This window comes from Macrotis lagotis, chromosome X (assembly GCF_037893015.1).
Source record: "Macrotis lagotis isolate mMagLag1 chromosome X, bilby.v1.9.chrom.fasta, whole genome shotgun sequence".
NCBI classification, from domain to species: Eukaryota; Metazoa; Chordata; class Mammalia; order Peramelemorphia; family Peramelidae; genus Macrotis; species Macrotis lagotis.
This window is the reverse complement of record NC_133666.1, coordinates 656,764,086-656,772,569: the sequence shown is the minus strand read 5'-3', so window position 1 is coordinate 656,772,569 and position 8,484 is coordinate 656,764,086. Positions and strand designations below refer to the sequence as shown.

General features: G+C 39.6%; 1 long non-coding RNA gene across 1 annotated transcript; it reads left to right on the top strand.

The window, feature by feature from the left end:
* The first annotated feature begins 257 nt into the window (after window positions 1–257).
* On the top strand, window positions 258–5,532 carry LOC141501309 (uncharacterized). The gene is made up of 2 exons (XR_012472205.1): window positions 258–599; window positions 5,220–5,532. It is a non-coding gene; the product is annotated as an uncharacterized LOC141501309 (long non-coding RNA).
* Window positions 5,533–8,484: the final 2,952 nt, after the last annotated feature.

Below are 8,484 nucleotides of genomic sequence, written 5' to 3'. Positions count from 1 at the left end.
TATTGTCTATCTTTCTATCTTTCTGGATCCATTCATTTATAATGTCTTTGTATCTTTTGACTTATCTATCCACATCTACCTATCCATCTACTCACATCTATCTACTTATATTTATCTATAACATTATTTCTTATCTTTCTATCCTTATTTGTCCATCTTTATATCTATAGTTCAATCCCTTTTGATTTTTTATATCTATCTTACAATTTGTCTTTTGCTTTATCTACTTTGATCTAATTATCTGTGTGTATCTTTAATTACTTATTTATCTTCATTCCTCTTCAGGCTCTGGACTTTCTCTGCTATGTCACAGAAACCCTCTTTAGCCTGGATCTTTACTCTACTCTTGAACTATTTCTCATATTAAAGGTGCCCTCTACCCTTATGGTATCTCCTGATTGGCTGGATTTCCCCAGAATCTTCATTTTAGGGAGGAGACCCAGGCCCACCAAGTCATCATTATTTTCTATGCTGCATTCCGGACTCCCCCAGCTTTCTCCACTATACCCCTCCACAAGATATCTTCATCTCTCCTTCCCCACAATTTCAGTTTCCTTTTATATGTCATCTTCTCAAACTGGAATGTAAACTCTCTGAAGGTAGGAATCGTTGTTTTTCCTTGTATTGTTATTCCCAGCTTATAGTAATAGCTTAATAAATACTTGTTGATGAACTATCATAGATAGTCATCTGGTTAGCATAGAGCGTTCTCACACTGAGAGTTCCTAATCTTGCCCAGTCATAGAACTCCTTTACATATATATTTACATATACATGGATATATACAGGTATATAGACACATATGTGCTATGTATTATGCCTCTATGTATATTGTGTTTACATATATTAAAATGTGTTATTGAGTGATTGACTCTTTGTGACCAATGGACCCAGTCCCTTCAATCCTCCACTAACTCTCAAAGTCTGCCCAGACTCATGTTCTTTGTTGCCATGACATTATCCATCCATCCCCACCCCCTGCCATCCTCTCTTCCTGTTGCCTTCAATCTTTCCCACCATCAGACTGTTTTCCTATCTTCTCATTCTGTGGCCAAAATATTTAAGCTTTGTTCTCAATATCTGACCTTCCAGGGAATAGCCTTAATTAATTTAAGTATTGACTGATTTGATCTCTTTGCTGCCGAAGTCTTCCCCAGCATCACAATTTGAAAGCATCCATTCTGATGTGCTCAATTTTCTTTATAAACCAACTCTTACAGCTATACATTGCTACTGGAAAAACCATAACTCTGACTATATGGACCTTTGTTGTCAATGTGATATCTCTGCTTTGTAGGATGTTTGTCATAGCTTTCCTCAAAAGGAGGGTCTTAATTTCATGGGTATAGTTTTTGCTTCAATTTCATCTTTGTCTTGCCAGAACCTATCATAGAACCTAACATACTGTCGGTGTCTAATAAGTGCGTACTTGATTGATTGATTGATTGTAAAGAAGGGTCAATTTGGGGGCCTGGCACTTGGGAAATGATTAATGAATGTTAATACAAATATTATCTAGCCATGCATCCATCCATCGATCTTTATATTTCTATCTTTTGATATATCTTTCAATCATCTCCATCTTTTTCTTTCTATTTCAGTAATCAGAATTAGGAATCATAGAGGAGTCAGTGAAGCAAACATCCCATAGAACCTATACTCTTTGAGAAAATACTTCCCATTTGATTTTGTACATAGTAGGGTTTAATAAATGCAAGTTGATTGACTGATTGATGATTGCTTGGAACTCATGGGAGGGGGCATGGGGGGGTAGGTAGAAAAGAGAGTGAAGGGAAGGAGGCCATAAATAAAGATTACAGTCTGTACACAGAGCGGCCAGAGGGTTCAGTATCTGCATACAAACCATCAAGTCTCAGAACAGGGATACAGGAAAGCCAGCCCAGGGAATTCAAAGAAAGAAAAAAATCCTCTCATTCAGGAAGAAAGAAAATGAGATTTCAGGCCTTTCACCTCCTCTCACTAAGGCTTTAATCGAAGGCTTTTTTATCCAGGCTTGGAAAACAGCCAAAGGGGGCCCACATGCAGCCCCCTCCCCTGGGGAACTGGCTGGCACACCTCTGAAGGCTTCATATTCAGAAGGAAATGAACATCTCTGGGTAATGAGCCTGAGGGGAAGGAGGGATTTCATGTTCCTCTGAGCCCTTCAGACTCAACATTAGTTGGGAGCTGGGCATCAGTAGGTCCCACAGCAGAGGGGGCAGGGGGCTGCCCCACCCTCTTTGGTGGGACTCTGGAGAATGCCTGGGTGGGCTCCTGGCCTAGAAGTCTGTGAGTAGGCCTCTGTGGTCCCGGCTTCCCCTGAATGGTCCTGTGCAGCTCAAATGTTCCATGAGTTTATGATTTACTATCCGAGACACCTAAGCTTGTATGCCTTAGAGATGTAAATAGCACACTCAGGTGGGTGGTTTTGAGAGCTGTAAGTAAGGATTAAGCGGGAAATTTTACACAGAAAAAAAAAAGGAACATCTGGGAAAATAAATCTCTCCCACAAAAACCCCTCTAATTCTATCGTGAAAGGTATGTCTTGTCTTTAACGGGCCTGGGAAGAAATGACAAGAATATGACTCAAAAATCAATCCATTTACTCAGCTCTTGTTATGCGTTATACACTGTGCCAGGCCCTAGAGATTCAAAAATAAAAGTGAGATGATTTCTGCCCTCAAGGAGTTTATATTTTTTTTAGGAAAGATTTTATTTATTTTGAGTTTTACAAATTTTCCCCCATTCTTGCTTCCCTCCCCCTACCCCCCCCCAGAAGGCATTCTGTTAGTGTTTACATTGGTTCCATGTTAAACCTTGATCTCAGTTGAATGTGATGACAGAGAAATCATAAGGGAGTTTACATTTTAATAGAAGTAGAATCTACAATATGTATTGGAGACTGGTGGCCAGAGGAAGAATTTGGATATGAGAGTTATAGGGCCAGTGGGGTAATGGAGCCATAGAGAACTCTGTTTTAAGTAGCAACTGGACAACTGGTTTGCTTATTGCTCCCAGAGTATGAGATAGAAGGCCTGGGGAAGGTTAAATTTTCAGCAGTGGAGTTGGCAAGATGCCCCATGTCTTGGCAGACGATTGGATGAGATCCAATCTCAATACTCAATGAACTCATAAACTCCTGGGGCTCTCTGTTGCCTCTTGGATCACACAGAGACTCCTCTGTTTGGTATTCCAAACCCTTTATAACCTGGCCCCTTCCTACCTTTCCAGTCATTTCACACATTCCAGCTCTTCCCATACTACAATTCAGCCATAGTGGTCTCGTTCTTATTCTCCCAACAAAGTTCCCATCTCCCATCTCTGTCTCTCTCAGGTCCTAGGATACTCTCTCCTCATCTCTGCCTCTTCAAATTCCTGGCTTCCTTCAAAGCTCAGATTATCAGAAGGTCTTCCCTGGTCAGTCCCCCCACTGAAGTCATCCCACCAAGTGAGGCTACCTCTCTACATGTCATATAGACAGATATTCCTATATGTGTCTGATATCCCACATCAAATAGACATATGTACATGTTTGCATGCATGCATGCATGCACACTTACATACATAAATGCATAGTAGATGTATTCAGGGAAGACTAGTACCTCTGATACATCCTTTTTAGTGCTGCTTTCCACCTTAGGTGTCCACTTGAGCCATCTAACTCTCACCTGTGGCTCCAAAAAGATGTAGCAATGGCCATACCCAAGTAAACCATTTCAACAGATGAACTAAACTAGTCTAAGAATAACCTGGGGGATCTCAAACCCATCAATGAGTTGCAGGGGTTGGGATGGAGGGGAGGGCTGGGGGGGGTGTCTACCCCCAAATATGTGAAGACTTTCCCTGATGGAATTGCCACAATAAGAACAACTTACTCCAATAGTCATGAAGGCATCCAAAGCAGACATCAAAGACACCAAGGTCATTCACTGCATCTCAAACCGTCACCAGCTGTCTTGATTCTGTCTTGCCACTGGACTGTGATGATTCTGGGAGAGAGTGAGGTCAATGTCTTGGTGCAACTCTGCCTCACTTAAGTCCAACTTACACATGAATCAAAAGACCTCACCCATACCATTTTACTATTGTAGCTCAAATGTCAACTGTACAAATTTAGAAAATCCACCCCAAAGGTTCACATGGTCTATTTGTGTTTGACCTGTGGTAGAGCATTCTGAGCTCATATTGGTATGATCAGTCACAGTCAGACACAGTGTAACTTGTATCTAACAGTGATACCATTTTGGTACTCTCCAGGAATAAAAGATGACAACAGCAATGTACCTAACTTTCTATAAATACACACACACACACACACACACACACACACACACACAAACAGTTATCCCTTCCATATCACAAGGGTTAGGGTCATAATGCCCTTGTGATCTAGAAAACCTGCATAAAAATTTGGGCATCCCTTCATACTAGAGAAGTCTGAATTATTATAGTATTAAAAGATAAAATATACTGATATCTAAAATATAGATAAATATAGTATTAAAAGATAAAATATATTGATATTATACAATACTATATATATATATATATGTATATATTATGCATTTCTGAGTTTCTAAACTTTTTCTATGTCATTTGCTGGCCTTTGTGTGTCATCCATATCTTTCACAAGACTTCTAAAAAATTCCCAGTTAATTTGTTAGGAACCACAATGGGGAAAGTCACAACATGGAAGTTATAATTCTCTGGGTCTGTGTATACATACCTACATGTTATCTTCCCCATTAGAAAGTAAGTTCCCTGGGGCAGCTAGGTGGCACAGTGAACAGAGCACCAGCCCTGGAGTCAGGAGGACCTGAGTTCAAATCCAACCTCAGACACTTAATAATTACCTAGCTGTGTGGCCTTGGGCAAGTTGCTTAATCCCATTTGCCTTGCAAAAACCTAAAAAAATTAAAAATTTAAAAAATTTAAAAAAAGAAAGTAAACTCCCTAAGAGCAGAAGGAAGCTATATTTGCTTTTTCTTTGTATCTCCAATGAATGGTCAATACATCATAAGAGATTGATTGGTTGAATAGTTAGAACCCCGAAGAGCATGGTAGTCAGTCACCCTATAGAAACCCAATCTACCAGTGTCAATGAGAAGTAGGGAAGTAAACTAAGAGGGGATTCTACATATCTTTAAAGTACTGGACCCTGTGTGGGATTCTGGGGATTCTGAGAATAAAATGCAATGTTTCCTATTCTCTATGAATAGATTCTACCCTGGAGACAACCCATACACAGGATAAAGCTGAGCTCAATCAAGAAGGTGATGGAAGATAATGACAATGAGAAGGGCAATGAGGAGAGAAGCATTGGTAAAGATTTCTTTAAGGATGTGTCACATAAACTGAATTTTACAGATAGGGATTGTAAAAGATGGAGCTGAGGAAGGATTGTATTCCAGCTACAAGAGGACATTAGAGACATTGGAGGAGCTGAGTTTGGAGAAGAACCAGTTTATCTGGAATGTAAAGAGGATGAAGGGGAGTAACTGGAATAAATCTGGCCTTGGAAAATTTGTCAAACTTAGGAGTTTTCTTTCATTTTAATGATAATAGGGAGTCAACCAAGATTTCTGAGGAGGGGAATGATATGATCATCAGACACACATTTTGGGAAGCTTATTTTGGCAGCTCCAGGTAGGTTGAATTGAAGGAAGTGAGAGAATGAAAACTTTGAGATCAGTTAGAAGTTAAAATAGTCTGAAAAATACCAATAAATCAATATGTATTTTATTAAGTGCTGTATACACTATGCTAGACACTGGAGATACAAAGAGAAATGTTATACTTCCACTGTGATTTTCTTATATCTTGGGTGCAGTGTCTACCTGACGTTTTGGATTTGAGGAAATGATTCAGATATTGTTTCTTTGTATAATCCAAAATAACAAGATCCTGGAAGGAAGAGCAGAGAGAAGCTTCCACTGGCCAACCCACAACCTGAGAGTCATACATGGAGTTAACCTTTTTTTTTAACCCCTCCCCTTTTTTCCATCTGCAAAATGGATATCATTGAATTCCATTCAATTTACTAAAATATGTTGAATTTTCCTATGTTCCAGTTATTGAACTAGGCACAAAGAATGCAAAGAGAGCATGGTACAATAAAGTGGAGAAAGTGGATTTGGAGTCAGACCTGGATTCAAATCTTACCTCTAGGGCTTGATATCTCTAAGACTGTGATCAAAATATTTAACTTCTATATGACTAAGAAAACTCTCTAGGACTTGTCTGCTAAACCATAACCATGTGGTTATTTCCAAAACAGAATCTCCCTAAAGTTTGGAATTCTCTATCTCCTTTAGATATTCAGGTATGCCCATCTTGTGCTCAGCACAGTGCCCCATAATGAATGCTGTCATTATTCAGTCATTTTAGTTACGTCCAACCCTTTGTGATCCCATATGGAATTTTCTTGGCAAAGCAACTGTAGTGGTTTGTCATTTCCTTCTCCATTCATTTTATAGGTGAAGAAACTGAGACAAACAGGATGAAGTGACTTGCCCACAATCAAGTGTGGTATCTAAAGCCACATTTGAACTTGGGTCTTCCTAATTCCAGGCTTTGAATTTTACCCATTGCACCATCTAGCTACCTATGCATAGCCATTAATAAATGTAGAATTGAATGAAAGGAGACTCAACCAATAGTTGTTACATCCTTGGAATTGTAGAATCATCAAATATAAGAGATGAAGGAGAACTCAGTTGCCATCCAGTTCAACCTATACTCAAAAGGAATTGTTCTTCATTTTCAAAGAGGACCAATGGCATCACAGGGTGATGTCTTGATTTGTGGATGGATTAGATTTAAGTGAAGTAGCTATACAGTGTGATCAGCCTCACTCTCTCTTTCAAAATCTTTGAAGTCCAGTGGTAAGACAAAAGTCAGGCAACTATAGATGGCCCAGGATGCAGTGGATGACATTGAATCTTCAATGTCTGACCAAAGTCTAAATGTTCCACAGAGCCAGCTTCATGGCCCTTGGAATCAATTATTCTTATCTGCCCATTCTGCCAGGGAAAGTCTTCACATGCTTTGGATAGACATAGCCCTAACTCACAGATTTGAGGCATATGGGTTATGCTCAACCTTGTTTAGTCCATCTGCCAAGATGCTTTAGCAAGGAATGACAACTGCACATGCTATAATTTCTTGGAGCCTCAAGTGAGAGTTGGGTGAATAGGTTGGGCAGTCTTCAGCATGAGCAACCTTCAAACGAGGTGTTAATCCTCCTTGAATATCCCATCCCATATATCCATATACTGCAACAACATATAAACAAGTGGATATTCAGTCTCTGCTTGAGGACCTCCGAGGAAGGGGGAAACCCTAACATCCCTAGAAGAAGTCCATTCTCCTTTGAGACATCTCTCATTGAGTTATTATTCTGACATCAAGCTTAAATTTGTGTCTTTGAGGCACCATCTCAAATTCTCCTTTTCCTTATGGGAAAACTAATCTGAGAGAGGTTTAGTGGAATAGATAGATGGATGAAAGATGAAAAGATAGATAACTGAATAGATGAAAAGTTAGGTAGATGGATGGACAAGTGGATGGGTGGGTGAATTGATGTTTAGATGGGTGAGTGAATAAATGGGTGGATAGATAGACAGACAGTTAGATGGATAGATGATACATTTGCTAAGGGCTTACTATATGGGTGGTACAGTAGATAGAGTACCAACCATGGAGTCAGGAGGATCTGAGTTTAAAAGCAGCCTCATACACTTGACACTTACTAGCTGTGTGATCTTGGGCAAGTAAATTAACCCTGATTGCCCCACATCCAAGACCATTTCTAGTCCTGATTTATATCTGGCTACTAGAGCACATAGCTCCAGAGGAGAAAATAAGACTGGTGACAGCACAACCCCAGCTCATTCTACTCCAATTCACTTTCTTATCTTATCATGGCAGCACCTCCCTGATGTCATGGTCTTCTAGAACAAAGGACAAACACCATCATCATTATCACCATCCACAACACTACATTCCAAATACCATCATTGAACACTAGTAATAAAAGCATTAAGACAGTTCCTACCCTTAAGAAACATACATTTTTTATGGGGGAAGCCCATCTGGGGGAAAAATGAAAGGGTATCCATTTGAGAGTAAGGCAGTTAGCCAAGATATGGCAAAGACTGAGAAGAGTAGGGATAAAGTGAATAAAGGAATGCGTGATTGGGTCTCTCCTGAAATATTGGTCCAGGCAAGGGAGTCACTTATCCCAGAGTCATTAAGTATTAGAGATGAGATTTAGAACCAGGCAATTCTGGTATAGTGAATAGAGAGTACTGAATGCTAGATGTAGAATCAGGAAGAGAAGGGTTCAACTCTCATGGTGATTTATGATTCTGGGCAAATTACTTAACCTCTCAAAGTTCCTGGCAACTCTTTAAGAATACAAATGATTGTATAAATGCTGATCTACATAGGTAAAAGAAAATTCATCACTGTAATTTCCCTATA